Source organism: Apium graveolens, chromosome 1, assembly GCF_009905375.1.
Source record: "Apium graveolens cultivar Ventura chromosome 1, ASM990537v1, whole genome shotgun sequence".
In the NCBI taxonomy this organism is placed as follows: Eukaryota; Viridiplantae; Streptophyta; class Magnoliopsida; order Apiales; family Apiaceae; genus Apium; species Apium graveolens.
Window position 1 is genome coordinate 42607894 of NC_133647.1, and position 12396 is coordinate 42620289.

General features: G+C 37.7%; 1 non-coding gene across 1 annotated transcript; it reads left to right on the forward strand.

Moving 5' to 3' along the window:
- Positions 1-281: 281 nt before the first annotated feature.
- Positions 282-388, forward strand: LOC141679958 (small nucleolar RNA R71). The gene has a single exon (XR_012558216.1). It is a non-coding gene; the product is annotated as a small nucleolar RNA R71 (small nucleolar RNA).
- Positions 389-12396: the final 12008 nt, after the last annotated feature.

Consider the following 12396-nt stretch of genomic DNA (forward strand, 5'->3'; position numbering starts at 1 on the left):
GATTAACTCCATACGTAGCCAGAGAATCAACCTTTATTGATAGTGCTTGGAGCTGGGCTGCAATAGCGGTGGCTGCATCAACTTCCAGAATACCTGCTACCTTGCCTGACGTCATCCTCTGAGTTGGGTTTTGATGCTCATTTGCAGCCATCGTCTCTATAAGATTATACGCCTCAGTATAGCTTTTAGCCCATAAGGCGCCTCCAGCTGCTGCATCGAGCATGGGCCGAGATTGGGCCCCCAAACCATTATAAAAACCAGTGATTACCATCCAATCCGGCATTCCATGATGTGGACATTTTCTCAACATTTCCTTGTAGCGTTCCCAAGCCTCGCACATAGATTCTGTAGGTTGCTGCGCGAACTGAGTAAGAGCACTCCTCATAGCAGCAGTCTTTGCCATTGGATAAAACTTCACCAGAAACTTTTGCGCAAGATCTTGCCACGTAGTGATGGACCCAGCTGGTTCAGAATGTAACCAGTCTTTAGCCTTATCCCTCAGTGAGAATGGGAAAAGCCTCAACTTGATAGCCTCATCAGTCACGCCATTATACTTAAAAGTGCTGCAGATCTCGACAAAATTTCTTATGTGCATGTTGGGGTCTTTAGTTGCCGCTCCTCCAAAAGAAACAGAATTCTGCACCATCTGAATAGTGCCCGGCTTGATTTCAAAGGTGTTAGCTTGAATAGCCGGATGAAGGATGCTTGACTGAATATCATCAATTTTAGGCCGAGAAAAATCCATAAGAGCTGGATCAGCTTGAACAATACGATCTCCCATGTTTACTGGTTCTTTCTGCTCAGTTCCTGAATCCGAATCCTCAAAATCTAACTTCTCCGGAATATCAAGAACTTCGTCTGTCTCCTCAGTTGTATCTAAAGTCCTCTTGCGAGCACGAGAACGAGTTTGCATAAACGCTTGCTAAAGTACCTGAAACACAACCGAAAAGAGTAAGTAACTACTACGTCCTAATCACTGAGTCCTAATGACCAATGATGGTAAGTACATAAACTAAACAAATATGCCGAGTCCCCGGCAGCGGCGCCAAAAACTTGTTAGGGCGAAAACACGCACTAATATTCACGCAAGTATACGCGTTCGCAAGTAATATAGAATACTTTCTAGTTCGTTCCCTCAGAGACTCAGACTAAATTATTGTCTAATTAAACTCACTCACCAATGTATGATTACTTCTCAATGTTAAGATAATAACACTTAAAATTGTTGATCAAATATTAACTATAATTAACTACTTAGTTAACCACTTAACTAACACTTCAAATTATCAATAATAAAACACTCATGAGATCACAACTTCATTATTACTTCCTTCTATAGCCATTGTTATTACCTTTAGCATGTGACAGTGATGACATTAATCGAATAACACGAAACTGATAAAAGCCAACTTTCATTGTACTAATACCATTCTACCAAGCATCCACAATTAAGATAGAAGTTGAATAGTCATCAATTATGTTGAGTTCCTATATGTCTACAAAAATTGACAACACAACGATTTAAGCACAAGTTATTCCTTTTGATTACATAGGGCAAATAAAACTGTTAGAATTACCCACTAATCATGCACAACGTACATGAACCTATGCTAGCATGGTAAGTTCTAAATCTCAAGATCCACCGTCGCTTCACAAGAGATCAACACCCTATCTTATATGTTCGCGACGCACATAAGACGAATACGCACAACCAATACTAGATATCATGCAATCATCACACACTAAAATATTAAACAATTAACTAAAGAATTCCATAATAAATCCGTTGTAACCCCATGATCACTATTAGCCCATAATAGAACTCATCGTCATCATGGGTTCATATGAAATCATGATAAACAAACACAAGAAAATAATAACTAAACTAATTATATTAAAACAGAGTACGTCACAAGAGTAAATAAGTCAAAGCAAGAAAACTAGCATCCAACGTTACAACGAAACAAGAATCACAAGAATATATGCTTCCTCTTCGTTGCGGTGTGCTAAATCGGTCTTCTTCCTTATCTCCTTCGCTCCTTGCGTAAAACACAATCTAAAACATAATCTCCTTAATAATCTCTATGAAAACGTCTCAAATCTACCTATATAATAGTCCCATAAAACTCAGATTACATAGAAGTTGGAAGCCACACAGAAGTAGAAGTCTAAAATAATTCAGCTTTTTTTCCCCGACCCTGCGCGGCCGCTCAGCATTTCTGCGCGGGCGCGCAGGCTACTGCGCAGCCGCTCAGCATTGTTGCGCGGGCGCGCAGGACCCTACTGGAAAAATTCCAAGCTTGCTCCGTTTCTTCGCCGTAATCTGCCCATTCCTTTCCTCTCGCAATGGTGAACACATGCCAACGCTTATTCTTGATGATTCCTCCCCCGAAATGCAACTAATACCCTGAAATGCATAAACACTAGAAAAACGCATTAAATACACAAAATACTTGATTTCAAGACACCAATTTAAGCCATTTTAAGACGTTCTAAGTGGTATAAAATGCCACTTATCACTACGCAGGTATAAATTTACCCTTATCACTGGCCTGAGAGAGACCAACTTTCTTCAAAGAAAACTCCTCTAAAAGGGTCCAAGTGTCTGTTTTCCCATCATCTGAAATTAAGGCATGATAGGCCACCTCCTCCTCATCAGTTAACCTGATGCTACCAGGACTACCATCTGATACTTTGAAAAAGGGCTTACGGAAGAGTGTGGCCCAATCACCCCTGGCCCAGGTCAGCCTAACAAACTCATCCCTCCATTTAGGGTTGTTCTCGACTATGGAGTTGCTATCGAAAATATGGGGAATTTTGGGTCGTTGACGAATTAAAACCCATCCCGGTTGACCCATGGAACTATTATAAAATTGAAAAACTTTCCTAAAGACAGCTACAGAAAGAGGAAAATTGTTTCTAAGACAAAGAACCATAAAACAGAGAATATTCCTCCATGCGTTAGGGGGAAGTTGACAAGGGTTAATTTTTACATCTGCAAGCAGACGAGGAATAAATTCGTGAAATGAAAACCTAAGACCAGCGTTCAGGGTTCCTCGATAAATAAACAAGATATCCCCCTCCCAGTTACATGTCCTATCCCCGAGGGCAGCTGGGGTAATCCTAAGATAGGGTTGAAGTTTATACAGGGTATTCATGGACTCAATTCTACCCTCTAACTCATGAAAAATGTTACCATGGTTATACGAATCTAATTCAGATAGAGAGGGATATTCATCACCTCTAAAGTTTATCATATCGATTAAGGAAGTATACAGAGATTGAATTTGAATGTTTGTACCTCTCTTGGAAGTGTTCATCTTCCCCAAACGAGCCAAGTCACGATCCACCATTGATATGCTTCAGATGAATGCTTGAAACCCAGAAAAAACTTGAAGGTGGTGGAGCTGCGGTGGCTGAAGTCGCCGGAAATCGCCTTCTGAAGAGAGAAATCTAAGAGAATTTTGAGAGGAAGTTTGAGAAATGAGGAGTGAAGTGAGGATTCTCACTTATCATTTCTCTTATATAAGCGAAAAGCTCGGAATACGAGGTGTTTTTAGGCCCATGTAGCCAGGCCCAACTTGAAAAAAGCCCATTGTCGAGAAGTGTCAGGAATAATCTAGAATCACCAATGGAAACTGAAGGGTCAAAAATCGACCAGAATTTTAAAGAAATGATTCGATCAGAGTCCTGATCGACAAAAGGCAGGAATCTTGGTCGATATTTCAGTTGATCAAAAGGGTAAAAATTCATCTAGTTCGATCAGAGTCCTGATCGACAAAGAAAAAAATTCTTATCGTTATTTCATTCGATCAAAAGGGTAGAAATTCACTTAGTTCGATTAGAGTCCTGATCGACAAAAAGAAGAATCCTGATCGAAAATACCATCGATTAGAGTGGTGTATTGAGAGCTAGTTCGATCAGAATCCTGATCGAAATCGATCAGGAATCCTGATCGATTCTGCTTAAATCCTGATCGAAGATTCCGTCGATTATAGTGTTATTTTCTGAGCTAGTTCGATCAGGATCCTGATCGAAATCGATCAGGAATCCTGATCGAAGATTCAATCGACCAGAATGACAATATCACAGTAAGATCGATCAGGATCCTGGTCGATTTCGACCAGGATTCCTGATCGATTTGGTATGAATCCTGATCGATTTTAAGCCAAGAAATTAAGGAAAAATCCCAGAATAAAGGGAAAAATTCCAGAAAATTAAGGGAAAATCCCAGAATTAAGGGAAAAATTCCAGAAAATTAAGGAAAAATCCCAAAATAAAGGGAAAAATTTCAGAAAATTAAGGAAAAATCCCAGAATAAAGGGAAAAATTCATGGAAATTAAGACAATTTCTAAATAAAAAGGGATGAAAGTAAATCGTTGTAAATGTGTAGGTCGCTCCACACTTTACGCAAAAACGAAGGGAACAAATGAACTTAACTTCTGCGAAACCTAGTCACTGTTTCCCAAAAGTTGAGGGGCAAATGATAGGGAATAAATAAATCCTGATTGCGTGGTTAATATTGTATTAATTACACATGATTTGGGCTGCATGGTCCAATAAGAAGATGTATGATATTCAGACCAAAAAGGTTAACATATTGATCAGACCTGATGGACCAGATCAGGCCTGATGGACCAGATCAGGCCTGATGGAACAAAGAAGGCCCAAAACTCTGATTATTAATTTGTTAGGTCACACTTTCACTGTAGAGGGGGTGAATACAGTGTTTATTACAATCAAATCAAACTTCAAGAACTTATGTAACAGAAAACAAACTTTATTCAAACAATAAACTCTGTTACAATCTGGAACTGTTATCTCTCAGTGATGAACAAAATATCACGAGAGCTGCTAGGGTTATTATAAATAATATTCTCGATAATGATAACACTTATAGTGTAAACCCTATGTCTGTGTTTATATACTACACAGTTACAAGATATTCGCTAATTGATATGGAATATAATTCTGCTTCATAAAATATATCAATCAGATATCTTCTATTCCAAGTATTCCATTCTTCACGGAATTCCTTCTTCATGCATATCTCTTCTTATGTTTATCTTGATCTTCTTAACTTTAATCAGCTATTGTCCTTATCTGATCGTCCTTCAGCACTTAAGTTCTGATATCTATCTCCTGATAACATAAGTACTGATATCCCTTAAGTTCTGACTTCCAGTATAAGTACTGATCAGTTAAGTACTGATTTGTTCTGTTCAAATAAGATCTGAAATCTAAACATAAAACATATTAGCCATGACATTATCAAATATATCTAACAATCTCCCCCAACTTGTAAATTAACAAAATATACAAGTTTAACAGATATTTGATGATGTCAAAAACATTAAGTACAAATGCATGAGAAATAGACAAGATAACTACAACTTACAGTCCTTAAAGTTTTTACCAATTCAACTTCTGATAACAACTTTAATCTGTATAAATATCAGAATTTAAGCAGTTGTAGATCTTCGACTTGGCTTCATCATTTTCTGATCTCTCTGATGTCAGGAGTTGTTCTGAGATAATTCTTCAACAAACATTTCTCAGCATATCTGAGTTCATCAATCATTCTCCGTTTGACATCTTTAAGCTCTGCAGTATCTTCACCAGTTTGAAATATTGCAGCTCTGAGATCATTAATCTTTGCTTTTCTCAACTCCCGATCTAGTCTTATGACATAAGCTTTATTAGACTCTAGATTGAATTCAAGCCCCTTAATACCAAGATATGTTCTGATCTGTGCAGTATTAGGCTTCATATCAACAATATCACCATTGTGATTTCTGTACTTTGGAACATATCTGCTGTCAGACTTAACAGAATAAAGTCTTTTCTGTCTCTGAATCTGTTCCTTTAAGTAGTTTGCAGCAGTCTCTGTTATTCTGTCATCCACTTGAAGTAAGAATAATACATGCTCCAATTCTTCAAAATACTTCAATGGAATGGCATTTTGTCTTATATGATAAACCCTACCATCTGTCATGAAATACAACATGATGTATTCTTTCAAGTAGGTATGGTAAACCATCTGTACAGATTCTAGTTGATTCAATCTCTCAGGAGTTGCTCCAATACCTGGTTCACTCAAGGAAGTTGGATCATCGGTAGTGTTGTGTACTCTTCTTTCATCAGCACTTCCCAATCCAGTTTTATCTCTAGCTTCCTTTCCAGTAACTACTCTTGCTTCAAAACCACTTGAAGTAATCTTCAAAGATTGAGTCTGTTTTGCTTTAGTGAATCGTGGTAGGAGTGTTTTAGATTTATTTTCTGATATCAAGTTAACTTGAGCACTGTCAGAGGTTACTTGCTTCTTCTGAATATCAGAACTTACAATTTCTTGACTCTGAAAAACTTGAGCCATGTCAGAGGTTGTTTTAAGAACTTTTCTTGAAGTCAGAGAAAGATTATCTTTTCCATCAGTAATTTCTTCTTCATCAGGAGGTACATAAGGCTTGATAGGTTCACCAACCTTTTCTTTACCCTTGGATCTTGGATCTATCTTTGGTTGTGATCTAGCCAAAGTTTCTTCAGTATGTATCCTTTCTTTGATCACAATGCCTTTAGGTTTTGGAAGTAACTTTTTACCAGAAGCTTCAGATTTAGATGTGACTTTCTCTGATTTAAGTCTGGCTTCTTCTTCCTTTAAACTTTCCAAGTCCATCCCTGGATTTTCTTGAAGAAATAACTGTCTTGACATTTCCTCATCAAGATCTAGAAGTTCATCAGAACTTATCCTTTTACCAGCAGCAGACCTTATTCTTTTCCCAGTATCAGAACTTGTTCTGTGACTAGCTTGTCTTGATGTAAACCTTCTACCTTGACTATGACCACTACCCATTCCAGAGTTTCCTTGGTCATCTTTTCCATCATCCTTTCCTTGCAGTGACTTGTTGGTTTTGCATTTGGACTTAATTACCTTCTCCCCCTTTTTGGCATCAGCAGGTAATAAAAGAGAGATAAGTAGTTCCACTGAGGTCTGGATTTCAGTAAGTTGCGATTGCTGAGAAGCTTGATTTGTCAGAATTTGATCAATCTGAGCTTGTTGCTTCTCTTGAGTTTTCTCAATATAAGCAACCCTGTCAATGGTAGGTTGGAAGAACTTTTTCTTATCAAGTTTCCAAACTTGTTCCTGTTTAATAAAGTTCTCCTGAATCTTGTGTAGCTCTGCATGAGTGTTGGAATGAAGACCTTGTAGATGTTTAGTACTCAATGTAGTGACTCTAAGCTGGATTTTAAAATCATCAGAATGTAACATTTCATCAGCTTTAGTCAAGTGCTCAGCAAGATGTAAAGCATTTGGAACACATGAAACTGAGTTCCATTCCTTAGTCCACTCCTGACCTGCAGGAGTTTCACTCCAAGGTACTGGTGCATCCCTGATAACAAACTCCTTTAGCAGTTCAGACTTAAGAAGAGTCAGTGGAGGAGTATGTCCTGAAGGACCTGCTTCATCAGCATCTACAGTTGTAGCAGCTTCACCAGTATCTCCAACATTTGCAGCATCAGAACTTAAAGAATCAGTATCTTCTGATAAGACAACTGTATGAGTAGCAATGGAGGCTTCAACATCCTCTAATTGCTGATCTGATACTAAGTTCTGATCAACAGCCATATCCTGATGCTCACCTAAAATCTGATCATCATCTTGATGCAGAGAAGGTATTAGTGATAACTCAGGAGTTTGAACAGCATCAGTAACAGGTGTTGTGGAAGGATTATTTGCTGTTGGAGCTTCTAAGAAAAGTATTTCAGGCACAACCAAGTTCTGAATATCAATTTCAGCACTTGTGCCTGGATCAACAAGAGATATAGAAGGTGAATTAGCCTTGTCAGATACAGGTTCCTGAGATGGAGTTGATGGAGAAGAAGTGACTGGAGCAAATTCCTTGTCTTGTGAGAACAGAGATTCCTGATCCCCTTCCTTAGCTGCTTCCTCCTCATCATCTGAAACTGGCCTCTGTGCCCTCTGTTTCTTGTACTTCCTTGTTGATTTGGATTCCTTGGGAGTTGCAGGAACCGTCATACGTCTAAGCCTCTTGAGAAGCCTAGAACCCCCAATTACAGAATCCTTCTGAGAAGTTGCCTTCTCAGCTTCATTCTTCTATACAAACTCGTACCACTACACCATATTGTCTTTTATCAAACACATAAGAATGCCATTCAAAAAGACATGCACAGTCTCATCACCGTAATTGTAGAACCAGCCAAATTCAGCCATTTGTGATAGTAAATGAAAAACAAGACTGAATTTGTGATACAAGTGTGATGAGAAGACTAATGTGAAGTGGTTGCATATATAGGCATGAGAATGCCAAGAGACACAAAGATATTGAATGCAGACAGGTAGAATTAAATCTACCTCGTCGCCCTAGACTTTGAAAAAGAATAACAGTCATTGGAAAAGGAATGTACACATGTAACAAGAGTGAACTGTTCAAGGACGAGTGCCATTATGTTTTAACCATAGACTATTAATCTTCCACTTCAACATTTCGAAGTTAATCTGAGACTGTTACCAAATTTTACTCACAGATAAGTCAAGTAAAGGGTTAGACTGAAAAATCAGAACTTAGACCTATACCAGAACTTAACAGTCATCAGAAGATAATGTCTTAACTCGAACAAGGAATATCTATCTTAGTAAATACTCATACAAGTTCTTAGTTATGAACGTCAGAACTTAATCATCAGAACGTGTAACTAGAACTTGTCCTCAGAATTTGTGCAAAAGTGACACAATGACTGTTGATCTAAAATAACATAGACCACCACAGAAATTTCATCATTCATATGGAGTGATGTGTGTGTGCATTAAGCTAAATAACAGACAAAGAGTAAAGTCTGATCTACTTCAGTACATCTTAGAAATAAGTCATAATTAAAATTTTGCTAAAGAGCTGTCATTATCCTGAAACCTACTGATAAATGAGTTCATGCATGAGTTCACCTCTACTGTTTTTGTGCTAATTTTATGCATCTTTTGAAATTCTATTTTACAGAGGCTTCTCAGTGTAAGTGAGTCACGACTGTTTATCAGAATTTATGCTATTATCAGAGTATTTCTCCAGTAATCATAGAGTGTGAAAAGTCACCAAGAAAATATTTTGCTTTTCTAATGCATATTTACTTAATACCAGCAATGCACTTGGGTCGTCCCTTTCATATTTTTACTCTAGATCTCAAAGGAGTACCTGATATTATTCTTTGATTATTGTTCTTCTTCTTTTGATAAGTGAGGTGTATCAGCACTTAGTACATTCAGCAGTTTTACTAGAATCAGAACTTAAACAGATGAGTAGCATTATTCTAATTTGTGACTTAGTAATAAGATATACAAAGTAAACTTAACTAAGCTCAGTTATCAGAATTTGCTTGTGTCATAAGATTTCCACAGAAATAATTACTTCTTTCATGGGATCATTTGTTTATTGAAGACTAGTAGGTCAGTATCTAGCACAGTTATCCTCATAGGATTGAATAGTTACTAAAACAGACATATCACTTATCAGAGTTTAGAAACATATATCAGACAACAGTCAGTACTTAAAGACATTTATCAATTAATGCACAGAATATACAAAGAGATTAATTCTGTAAATACTGATCATAAAGTCTGATAACATAGAACAAGTTTAAGCAGATTTAGAGAAAGAACCTGAAATCATTCCAAGTTCATTTACCAATTTTGAAAAGGTAGCTTCACACAGTGGTTTTGTGAAGATATCTGCTACTTGTTGATCTGTGGGAACAAAATGCAATTCCACTGTACCTTCATCCACATATTCCCTGATGAAATGGTACCTGATGCTGATGTGCTTTGTCATAGAGTGTTGAACTGGATTACCTGTCATAGCAATAGCACTTTGATTATCACAGTAAATAGGGATTTTGAAATACGTTAACCCATAATCTAGTAACTGATTCTTCATCCAGAGAATCTGTGCACAGCAGCTTCCTGCAGCAATATACTCTGCTTCTGCAGTTGATGTGGAAATTGACTTTTGTTTCTTGCTATACCAAGAAACCAACCTGCCTCCAAGAAATTGGCAGCTACCACTTGTGCTTTTCCTGTCAATTTTGCAACCTGCAAAATCTGCATCTGAGTAACCTATTAATTTAAAATCTGATTCTCTAGGATACCATAATCCTAGATCAGCTGTTCCTTTAAGATACTTAAAGATTCTTTTTACAGCTGTTAAGTGAGGTTCTCTTGGATCTGCTTGAAATCTTGCACAAAGACAGGTAGCAAACATGATATCTGGTCTACTAGCAGTTAGATAGAGAAGTGAGCCAATCATACCTCTGTAATCAGTAATATCTACTGAATTACCAGTATCCTTATCCAGTTTTGTTGCAGTGGCCATGGGAGTGGATGCACTTGAACAGTCTTGCATTCCAAATTTTTTTAGCAAGTTTCTGGTGTACTTAGATTGACAAATAAAAGTTCCTTCTTCACTCTGCTTGACTTGAAGGCCCAGAAAATAACTAAGTTCTCCCATCATACTCATCTGATATCTTGACTGCATTAGGTTGGCAAACTTTTTGCAAAGTTTGTCATTTGGAGACCCAAAAATAATATCATCAACATAAATCTGGATCAAAAGTAAGTCCTTGCCATGGTTGAGATAGAACAATGTTTTGTCAATAGTTCCTCTGTTGAATCCACTTTCCAGAAGAAACTGAGCTAAAGTCTCATACCATGCTCTAGGAGCTTGCTTAAGTCCATAAAGTGCTTTATCAAGCCTGTAGACATAATCTGGATGTTTGGAATCTACAAAGCCTGGAGGTTGTTCAACATATACTTCCTCTTCCAATTCTCCATTGAGAAAAGCACTTTTCACATCCATTTGAAAGACAGTAAACTTTTTGTGAGCAGCATAAGCCATGAATATCCTTATGGCTTCTAACCTAGCAACTGGAGCAAATGTTTCATCATAGTCAATTCCCTCCTGTTGAGAATATCCTTTTGCAACCAGCCTTGCCTTGTTCCTTACAATTATGCCATCACTGTCAGTTTTGTTTCTGAATACCCACTTTGTACCAACAACCGATCTATTCTTGGGTCTTGGCACTAAGGTCCAGACTTTGTTTCTTTCAAATTCATTCAACTCTTCCTGCATTGCTTGCACCCAATCAGCATCTTGAAGAGCTTCTTCCACTTTCTTTGGCTCAGACTGAGAGAGGATAGAATTGTAAAGACATTCATTCGAAGTACATGTTCTAGTTCTGACACCTGCCTCAGGATTTCCAATTATTAAATCAGGTGTATGTGATTTTGTCCACTTCCTTGCAGATGGAAGATTTTCTCTAGAACTGGATGCTCCCCCATGATTCATGCTGTCTTCGGTTTCATTTTCTGATGCTCCCCCTGAAACTATGCTCTCTGAGTTGGATCCTTCAGTATTTAGATTTTCAGCACTGTCAGTACTTGGCTTATCAGAACTTGACGAATCAGAATTTGAAGAGCCAGATGTATGTTCTGATGCTTCTTGAGATGTGATAATATCTTGAGTATGCTCCCCCTGCATTGGTGCATCTTCCTTTGACGTAGTCACCACAGTTTCAATAACATCAGAGTTTAATCCATCAGAATTTACAGTATCAGGACTTAGACTGTCAGGACTTGAGATATCAGAATATGAATCTTCATTTTCAAATCTCAGCTTATCATGATCAATGCAATCTTCAAGTCCAGTGATCTTCTTGTCATCAAAAGAGACATTGATAGATTCCATGACCACTTTTGTTCTCAAATTATAGACTCTGAAGGCTTTTGTAGAAAGTGGATATCCTACAAAGATTCCCTCATCAGCTTTTAGATCAAACTTGGATAGCTGTTCAGGATGAGTCTTGAGAACAAAACACTTACATCCAAATACATGAAAGTATTTGAGATTTGGCTTTTTGTTCTTCACCATCTCATATGGTGTTTTTCCATGCTTGTTAATGAGTGTTGCATTTTGAGTAAAACAAGCAGTCTGCACAGCTTCAGCCCAGAAATAGGTTGGAAGCTTTGCTTCTTCAAGCATTGTTCGTGCAGCTTCAATTAGAGTTCTATTCTTCCTTTCAACAACTCCATTTTGCTGTGGAGTTCCAGGAGCAGAAAATTCCTGCTTTATTCCATGATTTTTGCAGAACTCTTCCATTATCAAATTCTTGAATTCAGTGCCATTATCACTCCTCAAAATTTTCACAGAATCTTTGATCAATTTATCCAGATGTTTGACATGATCAATCAGGATAGATGCAGTTTCACTTTTTGTGTGCAAGAAATACACCCATGTGTATCTGGTGAACTCATCTACTATGACCAACGCATATTTCTTCTTTGCAATAGACATGACATTCACTGGACCAAATAGATCAACATGAAGTAGATAATA